Raw genomic sequence first — 20,546 nt, 5'->3', positions numbered from 1 at the left:
GCCAGCTCAGCGATACACAAAGCACGGGAGAGGACTCTACATCCGAGGAGGAAATTAGAAACATGGAAATGTAATAACTTCCCATTATGCAAATGTGATTTGATAAGATGAAGCAGGGAACGCGCTTTCATTAAATTTATGACTTTAAGACTGTGTTTCCAGCAAAATGTCATTTGAAGGGTTGCTGTAGAAACAGATGTTTTGCAACCTTAAACTAATCATTTTCACAACAGATAGGCCCAATCTGAAGGAGAGAAAGTTAATTTGTTGGTATTTAACGCCCTAAATGAATGAGATTTACAGTCGTACGTTAAATATTTGCTTGTGTAGCTCGAAAAGAAATGGATAATTAACAATAAATGCTTAATTTGTGTGCACAGTGAAATCTGTAGTTGGTCTAGAATAGTGCTGTATAACCTTGGTGTGCCAGTTGTTTGCGAGCTTTATTCCCTATCATTCTCGGACAGCCTTAAGACCAAAGTTAGCCATCAATCAGGTTTCAGATTTCTTCTACAAAGTTCTATCATTTAGCGTGAAAGTGTCTCTTGTAACCTCAAGCAGTTTATATTAAAAGGCTACTTTAAGCACCATGACCACTACAGCTCACTGTTGTTGCTATACTGCTATAATCTACAAGTGCCGCCCTCCATTTTTCCGTGAAATATTTTTGGAGCACATCGCAGCCACGAACGTATACAGCTTGGTCCTTTGACTTTACCAAGGGAGACTATCAGAATCCTCATCTCTACATAAAAAGGATGAATTACTTCTGAACTTCAGCAAAAACAACAACTTGTAATTACATTTTATATGCAAAGTGTTTTTGACAATTAAAGTGGTTCTGTCACTTTCGGAGGTGTTTGCATGTCTATGTGTAATGTGGCCAAGAGGTGTAGTAGGAGGTAGGTCTTCTCCATCTCAGTCTTTATGCATAAGAGTACAACACTGAGGTCTATGGGTGATCCTACAAGACCGCAGGAGCCTCCGTAGGTGATGTCATACATTGAACTTGTGATGGCTGCTAGTTTTGGACAAAGGAAAACAACTTTTGCCAACCTCGGATTTACCTTAAGACAAAGTAATAGCGACGCCAGTGGCATACCAACCCGTCACTCCAAATCCCGGCCGTCCTGCCAACCCCTGCAACCGCAGTGCCTGCCATCAATGTGGTGCGGCCCCAGCGGTACTACTGTGGGGGACACACATTGATTGGCCCATCGGGAGGCCCATGCACTTAGGGCCACCCAATGGCAATGTATTTCCAGTGATGATGTCACCTTGGGAGGAAGTGAGCGGTAACTTCCTCCCAGCTAACAGAGCTACGCGAGCGGACGAGGAGGACTACGGGCAGAGTCAGGCTCCCATCAGCCTAAGCCAGCCACTGGACCCTAGGGAAGTCACCCTCCTGCACCTAAAAGGTAGGAAACTGGAGGGTGACTAAAAAATGTGCAGTTTGCATGTGTGTGTGTATCTGTGTCTGTCTGTATGTATGTGTGTGTCTGTGTATCTGTCGTCTGTATGTGTATGTGTATCTTTCTGTATGTGTGTCTGTGTATCTGTGTGTGTGTCAGTGTTTGTATCTGTAGGAGTGTCATTCTGTGTGTCTGTGTATCTGCATGCAGGGACGTTTTAGCCTTGGGCGGCATTTTCCAGGGGGCGGCAAAAAAAGCCGCCCCCAAATGCCCAGGGCAAATGCCTTGTTAGCCTTGCGGCTAACTGACAAGCCGTCTGGGCGTGCGGGCTGCTGGGCGGCGCTGGCGGGCAGGCGGCGAGGGAGCACGTCCTCTGAGCTGTTTGCTCAGCTCCCTCGCGCGCCGCAGAGTGAGGCTGGGAGGCGGAGCTGGAATATGACGTCATATTCCGGCTCCCAGCCTCACTCTGCGGCGCGCGAGGGAGCTGAGCAGACAGCTCAGAGGAAGTGCCCCCTCGCCGCCCGCCCAGCAGACAGCCTAGCAGCCCCACTAGACCCCATGGAGATAGAGAAGCCCCCCCAACATTCCCAAAGGTAAGGAGGCTGGGGGGGGGGGGGGTAAATAAAAAAATAAAATAAAAAAATGTGTTAATGTGAGTGTGTGTGTGTGTGTGTATGTCTGTCTGTTAGAGAGCGTGTCTGTTAGTGTGTGTCAGCCTGTCAGTGTGTGAGTGTGTCTGTTAGTGAGTGTGTGTGTGTGTGTGTGTGTGTGTGTGTGTGTGTGTATATATGTATGTCTGTTAGTGAGTGTGAGTGTGTCTGTTAGTGTGTGTCAGTCTGTTAGTGTGTGTGTATGTCTGTTAGTGAGTGTGAGTGTCTGTTAGTGAGTGTGAGTGTCTGTTAGTGTGTGTGTGTGTGTCAGTCTGTTAGTGTGTCAGTCTGTTAGTGTGTGAGTGTGTGTGTCTGTTAGTGTGTGTGTGTGTGTGTATGTCTGTTAGTGAGTGTGAGTGTGTCTGTTAGTGTGTGTGTGTGTGTATGTCTGTTAGTGAGTGAGTGTGTCTGTTAGTGTGTGTGTATGTATGTCAGTGTGTGTTAGTGAGTGTGAGTGTGTCTGTTATTGTGTGTGTGTATGTATGTCAGTGAGTGTGAGTGTGTCTGTTAGTGTGTGAGTGTGTGTATGTATGTCTGTTAGTGAGTGTGTGTGTCTGTTAGCTAATGTATGCGTATCTGTCAGTGAATGTGTGTGTAGAAGGCGGGGCGGGGGGAATGGTTGGGGGGGGGAGAGGGGCGCCTGAGTTTTGTCCTGCCTAGGGCAGCACAAAACCAGGATACAGCACTGTCTGTGTGGTGGAATCTCGGTAAAAATAAATTTAGTAGGCCGAGATTACCACGTGGCATGTGTACGTGCATATGCTGACGTATCGATCAGTTAGTTGCACGTGGCAAGATACGATCAGTAGTGTACGGAGCATGTGCAAGAATACAGGATATAGTATTCCCCCTCCTCCATTGTGCTGGACAAGCCATGCGGTCAAACAGGAAGTTAATTCTTATTTGTGTTGATTGGTTAAGAGAATGTGCGGGTGGAGCTTAATATGGGAGGAGTTATATGCCTATATAAGGAGCCTGCACTATTGTCCGGGGCTCAGAACTTGCTGTATTTTGGTGACATTAGTCCCTCTGAGTCCCGATCGGTGATCCAATAAAGAATCTCTTCCTTCCTGAAGAAACCTGTGTCCATCTCTCTGTGCTTGGCTTCCGTCAGTTTCTCCGGTATCATTTGGTGCATTGGCCGGGAAGCTCATCGTTCAACGGTAGCTGAGAGGCAGAGGCGTGAGACGGTCTATCTTTGCCCACGTTCTCTACGGCTGCACCCCTGAACTTCTGCGTGGACCTCCCTTCGTCTCGGCGCCACTGGTCTGTTGTCCAGGAGATCATCGGCCTCTACGTGAGAAGTGCTGGGGTGTCCCCGTCGATGAGTGTGAACTCAGGTTCAGGAACGAGGAGGTAAGACAACTGCTGTTTTAGACGGCAGGACCCGCTAGGGGTATACCGATTGTGCGGTAGGCCCAAAGGGGTTTTTGAATCTGTATCTGCCCCCTCTGTCGGAGGGAAGGAGCGAAGGCGCACCGCTCGATCGAACGCTCTTTAGTCAGACCGTTTGATTTGGTTAGTCAGGCGGGGCGCTCTGGTGTAAAATAGCCCTAGCCGGACACCGGTGTCTTGTCTAGACTAGCGTTCTAGGGTGTATATTTTGTTCGCTAGGTCGGAGGGACCGGGAGACTAAGCGGCGTCTGTGTAAATCCGGTTCGCTAGTTCTCATCCTATCTGGGCTAAGTGGGAAGGCGTGTAAATTTGGAACCCACTAGACTTTTGATAGTACGACTAAGAGGCGTCTGTGTAAATTCGGTCCTCTAGCTCGTTGTATAGTGCGACTAAGAGGCGTCTGTGTAAATTCGGTTCTCTAGCTCGCTATATATGTGGTGATTGGGCAGTGTGGCTAACCAAAACGTATGTAGATTGTTTTTAGGTAGTCCATTCAAGGTACTGGCCAATAGTTTAGTTGGGAATTGTAAATGTGTTAGCGATTGTTTAGTAAAGTGTATATCTTGTTAGATAGCGCGAGCTCAGCCGTCTAGCGAGAGTGTTAATAGTGTGTTGCTGTATTATAGTGCACGGTACCATAACCCTGTATATTTACTGACATTGTATAATAAGTACTAATCATTGTCGTCCATTGCATGTTTAACACCATAACCACTAATAATTGTATTGTGACCTTAACTTGTGCTTTGACCTATGCTAACCGTACTGTAACCGCTACTTGTAAAAGACGATGTTACTGGGGTGTGTTATAGACGGGTAATTCGTATATAGAGAATTATAGCGTGGGTGACTGTATAGTTACGCCAAAGGGCATAATATTGATTATATAGTGACTGGTGTAACAGCTGTGTGTGTACGGGAATTCCCTGAGTGTTTATTGTTATTGTGTACGTTTCACTTGGTAACCGTACCACGTGGTGCTGTTGCCAGAGGAAACGGGTGTGACTGTTGAATAGTACGCGTGTATAGTATTCGTTGTCGACGACGTTCCATTGTTAAGTATGGGTGCGTCACAGTCAACGATTCCGGATCCCTTAGGATGTATGGTTAAGAATTTTAAAAAGGGATTCAAAGTTTGTGATTTTGGGGTAAAGATGTCTCCTGTACGTTTAGTTACTTTGTGTACTAGGGAGTGGCCTACTTTGGTTGCGGCATGGCCGCCACGTGGCAGTTTGGATCCAACTCTGGTACAGCGCTTACACGTGGCTGTATCGGGTAGGCCTGAACTTTACGGCCAGTTTCCTTATATTGACTGTTGGAGACAGGCCGTAAATGACTCGCCAAAATGGCTCCGGACATGCCACGAGGAGCAGTGTCGCCTCATGGTAGCTAGGACTTGTTCGTCCACTAGGACTGGTGTTAGGCCCATTTTGGACACGCCCCCTGAGTCCGAGATCCCTTTGCCGCCCCCTTACTTTCCGTTAAGAAGAAGTGACGCAAACGCAGGAAGTCCTGCACCCCTCCCCTCATTACCCTCATCCACTTCCGCTTCCTCCTCCAGTACAGGATCCACCCCCCCTCGTACTAAATCTCCCCTTCCGGAACCAGAACCCACCCCCATTAAAAACGAATATCCTGATTTGGCGCCACTTCAGACTTCCGGTCAAGCTTCATCTAGCTCGGCCCGAAGTGTTCTATTTACCACCTTTTCCCAAAACCAACCTCCCACATCCCCATACCCTATCTCTCCCCGACCGGAACCCATGACTGACGCCTCTCTACGTAGCCCTATCCAAACCCGACAGTTGACTGGTACCCAACAATTAAAGCACTATCAGATGCCTCTTCGCCTAAATCCCGGGTCAGCTTATATCGATGCCGCAGGCCAAATGGCACACGCTGACCCAGTCTTCGTATATGTCCCATTTACCACTACCGACCTTTTAAACTGGAAGACCCATAATTCCTCGTATACTGAGAAACCACAAGCCATGACTGATCTGTTCACCTCAATAGTACAGATGCATAATCCGACATGGGCTGATTGCCAGCAGTTACTAATGACTTTATTTAACAATGAGGAAAGGACAAGGATAAATCAAGCAGCCATTAAAGCATTAGAAGATAGAGCCCGTGCTTTGAATCAAGCTAATCCAGCAGCATGGGCCGCAACACACTATCCCAACACTGATCCCGATTGGAACGTAAATGGTGCTGATATGGTTCAACTCAGAGCCTATAGAGACGCTATAATTGCTGGCATGAAAGCCGGAGGAAAGAAAGCCATTAACATGTCAAAGACAGTTGAGGTGATTCAGAAAAGCGATGAAGCGCCCAGTGTCTTTTATGACCGATTATTGGAGGCGTACCGCTTGTACACCCCCTTTAATCCGGAAGACGCAGACAATTCCCGAATGGTTAACTCCGCCTTTGTCAGCCAAGCATACGGAGATATTAAGCGCAAGCTACAAAAGTTAGAAGGGTTTGCAGGTATGTCCATCACCCAACTAATGGAGGTAGCAAATAAGGTTTACATGAATAGGGATACAGAAAATAAGAAAGAGGAAGAGCGCAAGATGCGTAAAAAGGCTGATATGCTAGCGGTAGCGATCGCAGGCGTAGATAGACGGGGCCCAGATAGAGGCGATAGTAAGTGGAATGAGGAACCTCTAAGTAGAAATCAGTGCGCTTACTGTAGGGAAGAAGGGCATTGGAGAAATGAGTGTCCGCGAAGAGAACAGTCTGAGAGAGACAGACCTAGGTCAGGTTACGGAAACTTTAGAGGCAGAGCGAGAGGTAGAGGAGGCCCCGGAGGGAGTAATGGTTATAGAGGGAGTAATGGGAACAGAGGAAGTGTTAGGGAAGACAGGTATATTCCAGCAGCGCAAAGGTCCCGCGATAGAGAAGGTAGGGACTTCGTAGGATTGGCTGACACGGTCATGGAGGACTATTGATACCGACCGGGCTCCATCCCCCTTGGTCGAGCGGAGCCTATGGTCGATGTATCAATAGGGGGGAAAAGGAGTGCGTTCATGATCGACACTGGTGCTGAACATTCAGTGGTGACTAATCTAGTTGCTCCTCCATCTGGAAGGACTATTACTGTGATAGGAGCAACTGGAAGAAGTGCTGAAAGACCGGTTCTTAAAAGTCGACTCTGTACATTGGGAGGCCACGTAGTAAAACACCAATTCCTTTATATGCCTGAATGTCCAGTCCAATTGCTGGGACGTGATATGCTATCAAAATTACAAGCGCAGATTACGTTCCTACCAAATGGAACAACATCTTTAAAGTTTAATGGACCTTCAGGTATTATGACTTTATCCGTACCAAAGGAAGAAGAGTGGCGACTTTATACAGTGTTGACTAGCCAAAACCCTAGGAGTGATGAGACATTGTTTAACATACCAGGAGTTTGGGCAGAGAACAACCCACCAGGACTGGCCCGCAATATTCCACCTATAAAAATTGAACTGAAACTTGGGGTTTATCCAGTAAGCCTAAGACAATACCACATCCCGCAGAAGGCTAAGAAGAACATCCAATCCTATCTGGATAAGTTCATACGGTATGGTATCCTAAAATTCTGTACTTCCCCCTGGAACACCCCATTGCTGCCTGTTCAAAAGCCCGGTACAGATGAGTATCGACCTGTGCAGGACTTAAGAGCAGTCAATGATGCGGTTGTTAGCATACATCCAGTTGTACCCAATCCATATAACCTGCTTGCTTTAATTCCGGGCGGGGCTACTTACTTCACAGTCTTAGATCTCAAAGATGCCTTCTTTTGCCTCCGAATTGCCGCAGAAAGTCAATGTATTTTCGCTTTCCAATGGGAGAACGCTGTAACAGGCTCAAAACGCCAAATGACTTGGACAAGACTGCCCCAAGGGTTTAAAAATTCACCTACCCTATTTGGTTCAGCCCTAAGTCAAGATCTATTGGATTTCGAGTCCATCCCAGGAGAGTGTGTATTGTTACAGTATGTAGATGACTTGTTGATAGCAGCAGTTACAAAAGAAATCTGTCAGCAAGCAACGCACGATCTACTGCACATTCTCTGGAAGGCAGGATACAAGGTGTCTAGAAAGAAGGCTCAGTTGTGTTTGCCAACTGTCAAGTATCTGGGATTCCATATCTCTGAAGGTCAAAGAATTATGGGGCCAGAGAGAAAAGAAGCTGTCTGCCAAATACCAATACCCAAGAATAGAAGACAAGTGCGAGAATTCTTGGGGGCAGCAGGCTTCTGTAGGATATGGATTCCCAGCTATGCGATACTGGCAAAACCTCTGTACGCAGCCATCAAAGGTACAGAGCACGACCCCTTCTTATGGACCCAAGAACAGCAAACGGCATTTGAAGATGTGAAGAAGGCTTTGATGAGTGCCCCAGCATTAGGTCTACCTGATCACACACGACCATTCTACTTATATGTACACGAGCAAAGAAGAATGGCTGTGGGAGTATTGACACAGTACTTGGGATCATGGCAAAGACCTGTTGCCTACATGTCTAAGCAATTGGATGCAGTGGCCAGCGGACTTCCACCTTGTCTAAGAGCCGTAGCTGCAGCCGCCCTGCTAGTAGCTGAAGCCGATAAACTCACTCTGGGTCAAGAACTTTATGTACGAGTCCCACATGCAGTACAGACGTTGTTGGATTACAAAGGAAATCATTGGTTTAGTAACAGCCGTATGACCAAGTATCAAGCAATGTTGTGTGAAAACCCAAGAGTGCATTTAGAGACTGTAAACACCTTAAATCCAGCTACCCTTTTGCCACAACCTACTGAAAGTCAACATGATTGTTTGGAAGTAATGGATGAAGTATTTTCAAGTAGACCAGATCTTCGTGATTTTCCCATCCAGAACCCCGATGTTCAATATTACACCGACGGCAGTAGTTATGTGAAAGAAGGGATCCGCTATGCAGGATATGCAGTGACAACAATAGACAAGGTGATAGAAGCTCGGCCACTGGCGAAAGGAACATCAGCACAAAAGGCAGAATTGATAGCACTAACACGAGCGTTACAATTGGCTGAAGGTTTAAGAGTGAATATCTATACGGACTCTAAGTATGCGTTTTTAACCACTCATGCCCACGGAGCTTTGTATAAAGAAAGAGGACTACTGAATTCAGAAGGCAAAGAAATCAAGTACGCAGCCGAAATCCTACAACTATTGGAAGCAGTGTGGGAGCCGAAAGAAGTCGGTATTATTCATTGTCGAGCGCATCTGAGAGGAGATGGTGATGTAACCAAGGGAAATCGGATGGCAGATAGTGCAGCTAAGCGTGCTGCTGAATCAGGAAGACAGGAGTATGTGGGGCATATAGCTGCTCTTATACCAACTCCACTGTCCCAATGGACTCCAGTTTATACAGCTCAAGAAGAGGAGTGGTTAAAGACTGAACCGGGAAAGTATCTGGAGAACAAGTGGTATCAGCTAGAAGATGGAAGAATAGTCATACCAGCATCACTAGCGGTAGAAATTGTCCAAAATTATCATAACGGGACACATTCTGGGAGAGACAGTACTGAAGAATCTCTTAGAAAACATTTCTACATACCAAGATTGTCCAACTTGACTCAGGCCATTGTACGCAGATGTGTAACGTGTGCTAAGAATAATGCAAGACAAGGACTAGTAAAGCCACCAGGAGTCCAGTTTATGGGGGGACTCCCCATGTCCGATCTACAAATAGACTTTACAGTGATGCCTAAATCGGGTGGACATCGTTACCTGCTGGTAATTGTGTGCACCTATTCAGGCTGGGTAGAAGCATGTCCTACTCGTACAGAGAAAGCAGGAGAAGTTGTAAGATTCCTGCTACGAGAAATAATACCCCGATATGGACTACCCTGTTCTATAGGATCGGACAATGGTCCAGCTTTTGTTCACCAGTGCCTACAACAACTGACTCATATGCTTGGTATAAAGTGGAGGCTTCATACTGCATATAGACCCCAGAGTTCTGGTAAGGTAGAGAGAATGAATAGAACTATAAAGAACCAGTTGGCTAAAATGTGTCAGGAAACCCAACTTAAGTGGAACGTTCTCTTACCTATAGCTCTATTGCGAATCCGCAGTACCCCTACCAGAAGGATGGGCCTCTCTCCTTTTGAAATTATGTATGGGCGACCACCTCCCGTACTTGGTAACTTAAGGGGGGATTTGAGTCAGTTGGGAGAAGGAATTACCCGGCAGCAGGTTGTAGAGTTGGGTAAGACTATGGAGGAGGTACAGAAATGGGTACAAGATAGATTACCTGTGAATATTTATCCCCCTGTTCATAGTTATCATCCAGGAGACCAAGTGTGGATTAAAGAGTGGAATAATGTACCGTTAGGGCCCAAGTGGAGAGGTCCTTATGTTGTTCTTTTGTCTACCCCTACAGCGATAAAAGTAGCAGAAGTGACTCCGTGGATACATCACTCCAGGGTTAAACCAGCAGCAGTTGATTCTTGGCAAGTTACAGCAGATCCAGAGAATCCCTGCAAGATCCGGTTGAAACGCACTACTCAGTCGGAGTAACGAGGAATTATTGTGGATTACAAATTTTATTGTTACAGGTGTGAGTGAGAAGGCCATAATAAAGCCTGTCCGCTTACCATCACATAGTGTATAAGCCAGGAAAGTCTCGAAGGGACACCTGTGAAGACGAGCAGAACTCCATTCCCTGCAGCCCTCACATCCTGGAAGCTGAGGTTCCATCGCACGGACGAAGACTGAGGATGACGGCGAAAGATGTGCTTTTGATTGTGTTTATTTACATGTGTTTTTATATTCAGGAAGGTAGAGGTACCGACACTCCTAGCTGTGAGGTATGCATTAAGACTACGAGAACAGGTAACCATATTTCCCAAACCCTAATTTGGCATTCACAATACGAGTGTAAAGGAGATGTATCGAGATGTAGATACTTAAATATAGACTATAGTGTGTGCCATTTAGGAGTAGGAGAACCTAAGTGCTTCAGTCCGGAGTATCAGCCTCGTACAATTTGGTTGACTCTCAGGAATGGAGATCCTCAGGGGACCCTAATTAATAAGACAGTGTTAGAATCCGTACATTCTTCGGGTGTTCTGCTATTTGATGCGTGTAAAGCGATATCGAGTGGTAGAAAGCCGTGGAATGTATGTGGGGATCTTAGATGGGAGAGGACGTATGGGTCTAATGATAAATATATTTGTCCCAGTAGCAAAAATAAATATGTGAGTCCTAGATGCCCAAATAAAGACTATAACTTTTGTCCATATTGGTCTTGTGTGGGGTGGGCGACTTGGGGACAGACAGTAGACAAAGACATGATAGTGACTAAGTTGCCGACTAGCCCTTATTGTAAGTCTATGGAATGCAACCCAGTCCATATACTTATTAATAACCCCGACAAGTTCTTAGATAAGTATGGAAATTTATTTGGGTTTCAGATATACGGGACGGGTTTAGATCCTGGGACATTATTGTTTATAGGGATAGAGACTGATACGGTATCCTCCCAGACTCATCAAGTATACCATTCCTTTTATGAAGAGATGAGCATAGATAATAAGATCCCCCATAATGCTAAAAACCTGTTCATCGATTTAGCTGAAAGTATTGCCGGTAGTCTTAATGTTACCAACTGCTATGTGTGTGGAGGTACTAACATGGGAGACCAATGGCCTTGGGAAGCAAAGGAGGTAATGTCCGGTTCTGAGGCAGTTGACCAACTAATATCTACACAAGCCGATTATCATATGAGTGTTAGAGGTAAATCTGAGTGGAGATTAAAGACCTCCATCATAGGTTATGTTTGCATAGCAAGGAAAGGAATAATGTATAACACTTCTGTAGGAGAATTAACTTGTCTAGGGCAAAAAGCTTATGATGATGATACAAAGAATACAACTTGGTGGTCGGCTTCAAATGTCTCAGAACCATCTAACCCGTTTGCTAGATATGCCAATTTAAAGGATGTGTGGTTTGATCTATCCATCACATCTACCTGGAGAGCCCCAGCAAATTTGTACTGGATCTGTGGTAAGAAAGCCTATTCGGAGTTGCCACAGGACTGGGAAGGGGCATGTGTGTTGGGTATGCTCAAACCATCCTTCTTCTTGTTACCGATTGAAACAGGTGAGACTTTAGGTGTTAAAGTGTATGATGTGAATCATAGGAAGAAAAGGGGACCCATAGAGATAGGCACCTGGGAAGATAATGAATGGCCTCCCCAGCGTATCATAGACTATTATGGGCCAGCCACGTGGGCTGAGGATGGTACTTTTGGTTATAGAACCCCTATTTATATGCTCAATCGTATTATAAGATTACAGGCGGTGGTTGAGATTATCACAAATGAGACATCACAGGCGCTCAATCTTCTAGCGAAGCATAACACCAGGATGAGGACAGCAGTCTACCAAAATAGATTAGCCTTGGATTACCTTTTGGCAGTAGAGGGAGGTGTATGTGGGAAGTTTAACCTAAGCAATTGCTGTCTTCAAATAGACGACGAAGGGCAAGCAATAGCTGAGCTTACTAGCCATATGGTTAAACTAGCGCATTTGCCTACTCAGGTATGGAAAGGGTACAATCCAAGTAGTTGGTTTGGTAGCTGGTATGAATGGTTTGGAGGGCTTAAGGCAGTGGTAGGTGGAGTCCTACTGATTTTACTGTTGTGTCTACTCCTACCGTGTCTTATACCCCTAGTAGTTAGGTCTGTGCAAAGCCTGATAGGAAGTATAGCAGAGAGGAAGGCTGCTGCACAGATAATGGCGATATATAAGTATAAGGCTCTAGATCAGGGAGAACCAATGCAAGAAGATGAATGTTGAAGATTCACATCATAAGATAAGTCTGGTCTGGTTCAAGGTAACTTGCGGTGTAAGCAAACCAAGGTTAAGTGATGCCTCAAGTAATTGTAAAATATCAAGAGGCATCAAAGGGGGGAATGTGGTGGAATCTCGGTAAAAATAAATTTAGTAGGCCGAGATTACCACGTGGCATGTGTACGTGCATATGCTGACGTATCGATCAGTTAGTTGCACGTGGCAAGATACGATCAGTAGTGTACGGAGCATGTGCAAGAATACAGGATATAGTATTCCCCCTCCTCCATTGTGCTGGACAAGCCATGCGGTCAAACAGGAAGTTAATTCTTATTTGTGTTGATTGGTTAAGAGAATGTGCGGGTGGAGCTTAATATGGGAGGAGTTATATGCCTATATAAGGAGCCTGCACTATTGTCCGGGGCTCAGAACTTGCTGTATTTTGGTGACATTAGTCCCTCTGAGTCCCGATCGGTGATCCAATAAAGAATCTCTTCCTTCCTGAAGAAACCTGTGTCCATCTCTCTGTGCTTGGCTTCCGTCAGTTTCTCCGGTATCATCTGCATGTGTGTCTGTGTGTATCTATGTGTCTGTATCTGCATGTGTGTTTATGTGTCTGTGTATTTGCATGTGTGTCAGTGTGTGTATCTGTTCGTTTGTATCTGTTTGTGTGTCTGTGTATCAGTATTTGTGTCACGATTTTGAGCAAGTCAGATAGGAGACTTATGCCAGGGTTGACTTCAGGTACTTTATTAGTGATTTTAGACATATTATGAAACTAAAGGTAAAACAGAATTTAGGTAATATGCCACAAAACAGGATACTTGCCACAGAACAGGTTACTTGCAAATAATAAAGAATGTCTGTAATTTCCCAAAAAAATGTATCAAAGGAAGGCTGGTAATAGTGGCAGGCTGGTTTGAAGTATATGTAAGGGTGGAACAGGTTATTGTTAGGAGCAGGTTTGAAAGTAAGTCTGGAGCAGGTTGGTATGGAGCAGGTTTGAATGTAAGTCTGATGCAGGTTCAAAGGAGCCAGGATATGAAGTGTTTTAGTAAAAACATTAACTTTAATGTAAAGGCCATGAGGTTATTTGGATGTAGCCTTTTGTAGCTAAAGTAATCAAAGATAAGAGTATTCAGAACTAGAGGCAAGTGAGGCCACCAGTGGTAGAAATTAATCAGAGTAGGAACTTGTTTTAAATGAACAGAAATCAAAGGAAGATATGATCCTGACAATGTGTGTCCATGCAGACATCCTAAGTCTCCCGGTTGTTCCATGAGACTCCCGTATTTGTAGTGTGTCTCCCTGACACCCTCATGTCTCACACAACATCTTGGAAATCACACACACAATCTGACATACAATATATATCAGTTAGAGAGAGAGAGTGTGTGTGTTTTTCCAGGCTATTATGTATGCTATATGCTCTCAGTAAATTAAGGGCATTTAGCATATATTAAGATTACTCACCCGATGAATGTTACTTCTGAGCAGGGGCCCCTGCGGGGGACCCCAGTCCAATTTTTGCACCTGTGCCTCGTGGTTTCTAGTTAGGCCTCTGCCCGACGCCCTACTTTGTCTTATGAAATCTTAGTATTGAGTTGGCATTAGTATTTCATAAAGATGCTGTAAAATCTATATATATATGTATACCCGGCTAATTTCTACTGATGTCATGGTTTTAGAGGTTAAACATGGATTAGTTTATAGCCAGGCAAAGAGGGTCATTTATTAGGAATCATTTTCTATAGAGCAAACGTCGAGACTCCTGGTTGTCTCTGCCCAGTGCATTATTCATGCATTTTCCCAAATCATTTGTTTTTATTTTAAAATGTTTAATGTACAAGCCTGGCACAGGCATAGCTTTTCTGTTCTGAGTTAGTTGCCTGCTGGGATCCTTCCAATGCGGCCATTACTGATTTGGTTGGAAGTCAAATAATACATTGATAGATTTTAATTAAAACAAAATATTTGAAAGAAAAGAATAGGCTGCATTTATTCTTATGGAACATTTTGAAAGAACACACTTTATTTCATATTGTATATTGCACATCTGAAAGTTCAACGCACAATCTGGATCTGTTGTTTTACTTGACTGATAGACGATACATTTGTTAAGCTTATTAAAAGAAAGTTTACTTGTGTTTTTCTCATATCTATTTATTCCTATGTACATACCGTATATAGGGAGAGATTTATAAAACGTATAAGGGGAGGAGTCACCAATGGAATAGTTCTGATACTTCTACTGGTTCCCATGGAGATTTCCTAGTTTTAGTGATATAGACCACTTTTTAACACAGAAAACTAAATAAAATCGCTTTCATCGTATCTATGGAGTAATAGCCATGTTAAAGAAACACTCCAGGCACCATATACACTACAACACGTCATAATGGTTATGGTACCAAGAGTGCCATAGGGTGCCTCACCCCCCCCTCCCCCCCACACACACTTCTTACCTGGCATCCAGTTCCTCTCCTGCATGGAGCTCTGCTGTGCATGGTTAACTCATTGGCTAAGAGAGGCAGAGAGCTCCAGTTTGCATACATTCAGCGTCTCCACGCTCTGCATGGATATGTTAAACGTTCCCCATAGAGACACACTGATTCAATGCATCTCTATGAGGAGATGCTGATTGGCACAGCGTGGCATTTTGCCGTGCATTCGCAACAGCCTCTAGGAAAGCATTGGCTTGGCTGAGATAATCAAAATAGCCAAAGAGCTGGGGCCTGCTGCGGCGAGACCTGCAAGGCGTGGAAAAAAGGGGGAGTAGAATCACCTTTCCTATGCTGTCAGAGGGGGGCGGGGGGGCGGTAACCTAAACAGACACACACTCACTGACAGAGAGACACACACACGCTTAGAAATGATCATTTAAAAAAAAATATATATATTAATTGAAATCCCCCCAGCCTCTCTACCTTTGAGAGAACTGGAGTGGATCGGCTTTTTTTCTTTGGGTCCAGTTGAGCTGCTGTCAGGTGAATGCTCTTTTCCCTCTAGTGCACTGTGATGTCATATTCCAGCTCCCAGCATCACTGCAGGGCGCACGAGTGAGCAGAGCAAGGAGATAACAGCTCCGTCCCTTGACACCCGGCTCCATTATGCACAAGCGGCCGGCCGCCTCCGTTCTCCCACATTCCGGGTGTACCTCGTCACCTGCACTGAACAGGGTGAAAAACCCCAGACGCAATGACAAAGTTCATTATATTGTATAGTACCAATATTTGTGTGTGTATACATTATGTATAATTTAACCTAATCTATAAATTATGTATGCAAGGTTTTATAAAGCCCTTGCTAGCTCTGTACAGCTGTACAACACTGAAACAATGCATGAGTTATAATAATAATAATAATAATAATAATAAATATTGGTCATATTTTTCTCCCGTATTTTACACCACATTTACACACACACTTGTTTGTATATAACGTACATGTGTGAAGGTAGTGAGTACCGTTTCGCTGAGGACCACCCATTATTGAAATACATGGTGACAACAGGACACAGCTTTATTTAACACCAATAAATATCATTAACTCAACATATTAATATAATATACCAATAAACGTTTACCAAACTAGAACCATGCCAACCACTCCCAGTTTTCCTGGACGCCTGCCCCCTCCATCCCTGCTCCCCACCCCCCTCCCAACCACAAAATGGCCTCAAAACTAGCCTTATCTTAGCCCCCATGCTAACCACTAGCCGGCCGTTGGCTCAGTGGGCACGTCCGTTAACCCATACCTATATCAGAGGTTAGGGGAGGGATAAGCCCCGATCATCCTTTTCCATTGGACCGCTGGCCCAACCCTGATTGGCACGGATCTTTTCTGCCGGCTGTAACAAGAAAAAAAAAAAATAGAAACGCAGGAAGCAAATAACAATCCACAACAATGGGAAGGGAGGCCGGAAGTTTTTCCAAGCTGGGAATTTTAAGATGGCTGGGTTACTGTGGAAAAAGGCCCCCTTATATATATGATCCCTGCCCCCCCCCCCCCCCCACTATAAGACCAACCTTCTAGTTATTCCCTACACTCGCACATGTCCCTTTTCCCAGGTAGCCCTTGGCCTGCCTCCTCAGCGTCTAAAGTTTTGAGTATGGGGAGGGGATACAATTTAACTAATCATCTAGTTTAAAAAATCACTATAGGGTCAGGAACACAAACATGTATTCCTGACCATGTAGTGTTTAACCCATCATTTAGGTGGCTTGCCCCCTCCCTTAGTCCCCTTAAAAGTGAATAAAACTCACCTTATTCCAGCGTGAGTGGGTCCGCCAGCGCTGGCCCCACCTCCTTGGTGACATCAGAATTGCCGATTTTTAGCAAATCCAATGCTTTCCCACAGGAAAAGCATTGGATTGGCTAAAATCAGCAAGGGGGCAGGGCCAAACGCCATTTTTGGCCAATCAGCACCTCTCTGTAGAGGTGCATTGATCAATGCATCTCTATGAGGAAATTGGAGCGTCCCCATGCAGAGCGTGGAGACGCTGAATGGCAGTGCTGCCTACTGTGCAGCACTGAGCCAAGAAGCACCTCCAGTGACCATCTGAGGAGTGGCCACTTGGAGGTGTCCCTAGGGGCAATGTAAGCACTGCCTTTTCTCTGAAAAGACAATGTTTGCATGAAAATGCCTGCATATAATGATTATACTCACATACATTGTAGCTGTAATTGTTCTGGTGACTATAGTGTCCCTTTAATATCAGTCCTTCAACAGACCAAACCGAAGATATCTAAAGAGCTGAAATATGAAGTTTGCAGTCTTAAGTGATTCTCTTTGCAAAAATTAGCATTTTAAATATATGTTGCTTTTATACCCGAAATTACAGATGCGCACATACCAACATCTTACTCCCTAAGCATTCCACACAAACACAGCTGGAGATTAATGAACATGTTGCATTAACCCTGAATAGGAGACTACAAAAAGAAATGTGTAGTGTGTTGGATAGACCACTTAAATAAATATATACATTTAAAAAGTAATTAGGCTGAAATATATAAATACAAAAGAATCCCAATCATGTAAAAAAAAGCAGTCTTGATTTAAAGAACATAAATTGTGATGGAAAATAAGTAGTTGCTCAAGATTGCCTTGTACCCATCCCTGTAATTCCTGTTAAAGGTACAATAAATGCACCATAACCACTACAGAGCGCTGTAGTGGCTATGGTGCCAGGAGTTCTCTGGTGCCATCTGACAAACCGTTTATCAATAGAAATGACTCTTACCTTGCTGTGGAGGACACATCTGGTCTAATTTTTCTGATTACAACAGAAGTTAAGTTAGATCTTTATCATTTGAGATTGTCGGCTGTCCGCTCTTAGCCAATGAATATGGTCTGAACTTGAATTGCCACTTATTCAGATTAGCTGAGACCAGAAAGACCGCGTGTGCCCAACACGATAAGTGTCAAGCCAGTTGTAAATGGATTTGACAGCTTACTGTCGGACGGCATCAAAAAACGAATGGCCCCCCAAACCACAACAGCGCTCTGCAGTAGTTATGCTGCTTAGTGTCCCTTTAAAAACTCAAAAGTGACTGTCGCTTTAAGAAAGATAGATAAGAGACAGTGCTTTTATTCTTCTATTTTGTTGCATGTTGAAAATTTTACATGGCAGACTTTCATGGCACTCAGAATGAGCTCACGCTGAGCTTTTATCCATCGCTCATTCAAAGTGTCCTTTCTATAAATGAGAATTGAAGGGTCAGACTCCTGTGTCTGTGCGGCAAGTCGACTAGCATTGGAGCAAGTTAATTCAAATTACAGGTTTACACAGAGACAATGGAAGAGTGAGCAAATATTAATTAAAATTTAACAAAACTGACGGTAAAACAGACGCCATCAATAAATGTCAAGGCAAGCCGCGATGGATGAATAAATTACTTAAAGGGAGGGAGTCTGCCATTTATAATGTACAATATGAAGATAAATCTCTGCTCAGGGAGCATACAGATAGGTGGCGTAGCAGCACGGGGCGCAAGGCACGCTCTACCCCAAACTGTCGAGATCCACTATTTTTCGTAAATGGCTATCAACACACAGCTACAAAAAAACCTTGAAAACGAACGCCCTCCCTTTATTTTGCGTACCATCACTCCAGCATTATCAGGCGCAACTCAAATTAAAGCTAAATGAAGGGACCTGTACTGGTTGTCGACCCTTAAGAGCTGTTTTGGATGGGTTAGAACTTTCAACCAATTATATTACAGGAGAACTAGTCTTGTGATATTTAGCAACAAAACAACTCTCTAAGTCCTGAAATCCTCCAAGCTGCTCGGCATCTTTTTTCATGAAATTGTTGTTTGGACGTTGTTTTGTCATATAGGTAGCAATTTATATATATTTTTTTTTTTTTCTAGTAATGCAGATAAATAACACAGGCACGGAAAAGAAGGCTTACAGTTTATTTTGTCATTGATTTTTATCAAATTGAATTTGTAATTAGAGGTAAGGTAACATTGTGACGCATTCTGTTGCATTAGTATATCTATTATTAATCCTGTCTTTCTATTGCCCGAGGCGAGGGGATAGATAGATGTATGTAATATCGGGCCGGAGGTTTAAGGCAGGAGTTAGTCATGTATGACGCAAGGCCTGCTGGGCGCCTCCCGCTGGCCAGTAACGTGATTGCGTGAATACTGATGTATTATCTGGTCGGAGTCATCTCCGTATTAATATTACAGTGAAAATTAAAAAAAACAATGGGGATTTACAGATTAAAGAGCCATGTGATCGAACATCCCTCCATCATTCTATGATTTACCATTACATTCTGCGATGCACTCATACACAGCCCATAATACTAGGATATTTATTGTTGTGAATCTTTTTTGCTGCTCTGATGCACACTGCATCATATTACTGCGAGTTTTATTTCTGTGGAGCTCTGTGATAGACTCAGACACACTATGATGAGTTTTGTTGCTGTGGAGCCCTGTGACAATTGTACACGCTGCCCAATACTGTGGGTTTCATTGTTGTGGAACTCTGAGATATACCCTTATACCACAAGCACTTGATGTAGAACACAGGAAGATTGGATTTGTGAAATTTTAGATGAATTTTGGAATTGGGAAAAAAAAGAGTATACCTTTTCCATATTTGTAATACGTGGGATGTATATACTCCCTGGAGAAAACACATATGTTGTGTTTCTATGTATACAAGGACTCTTGAAATGGCTCAGTAGGAGACGGCATGCTGGATTGATGTCTCACTCAAGTACTGCACTGGACTGAAAGGAAGGGCAGACATGACTACTGCCCAGTAGTAAGGAGGATGGCACAACTCCATTTGACAAATATTGGTGTTATCTTGTCTGCTGCCTTTGCAAGCCCTCCCCTTCTAACCCTGCCCAGACTTTATGTGGCTGTCCAATCAGAGACTTCCTAATGCAGCTCAATGATAAGTCTTTGCAAGGCAGGCGCTCTGGGCAACTAGTGCCTCTTGAGTTCAGAGCAAATAAGCTAACCAAACCAGGAAGTAACATTAACTGCTGTCTGGTTGAAAAACCAGGGAGGTGCAACCTGTATAATTTATAAAAGTTTCAATTTCTGTTGAAATCTGCACTTTTTACAAAATGAAAAAAATAGGACACACTCTTCACACGTAAAGCTTTTCAGCAAGCTAACCTGCTTTAGGGGTCTGGAGTGTCTTGTTAAAAGTTCCCCCTTTCATTTGCCAGAAATGGGAGGTAACTAGGCTCTTTTATAGAGAAATTACCCCTCACATGTATGCCAAATATCTGTAACTCAAAGTAAAAAGCTGTAGAAATAAAGTTTAAATGAACACATTTATTGGCTGTAAGAGCTGCACAAGCGGCAGATTTAAGAAATCATTGAAAACCTGATTGAAAGGGTAAAAAGTAAGTGTCAGTGACCTGATAGGGTATTGGTAATTACTGCGCTCAGTTCTGCACTTTCTATCACATCTCTTCACTGTTATCCAAGCTAATATTAAACGCTAAATTCCTTTTCATGCCTGAATGTGTCTTTACAGGAACTAACATTCCCTTTCTTATAGAGGCTAAAATAACCTGTCACCTGGGCAATTATGGATGTATAGAGGTCACTGCTATCCTTATCGAGACTATAAAATCCTCTTAGTGCAGTGCTGATAGTAGAATTGCTTTTCCTGGCTTATTTTTGTGCTGTACCTCGTGCTTGGAACTTTATTCTGTTGTCTATTTAAAGGGGCATGCCTCTCAAATTATTTAAAAAAAAAAAATTAATATTAAATTATGTTTCATATATAAA

This window comes from Pelobates fuscus, chromosome 5 (assembly GCF_036172605.1).
Source record: "Pelobates fuscus isolate aPelFus1 chromosome 5, aPelFus1.pri, whole genome shotgun sequence".
Lineage (NCBI taxonomy): Eukaryota > Metazoa > Chordata > Amphibia > Anura > Pelobatidae > Pelobates > Pelobates fuscus.
Note: the sequence above shows the minus strand (reverse complement) of the source record.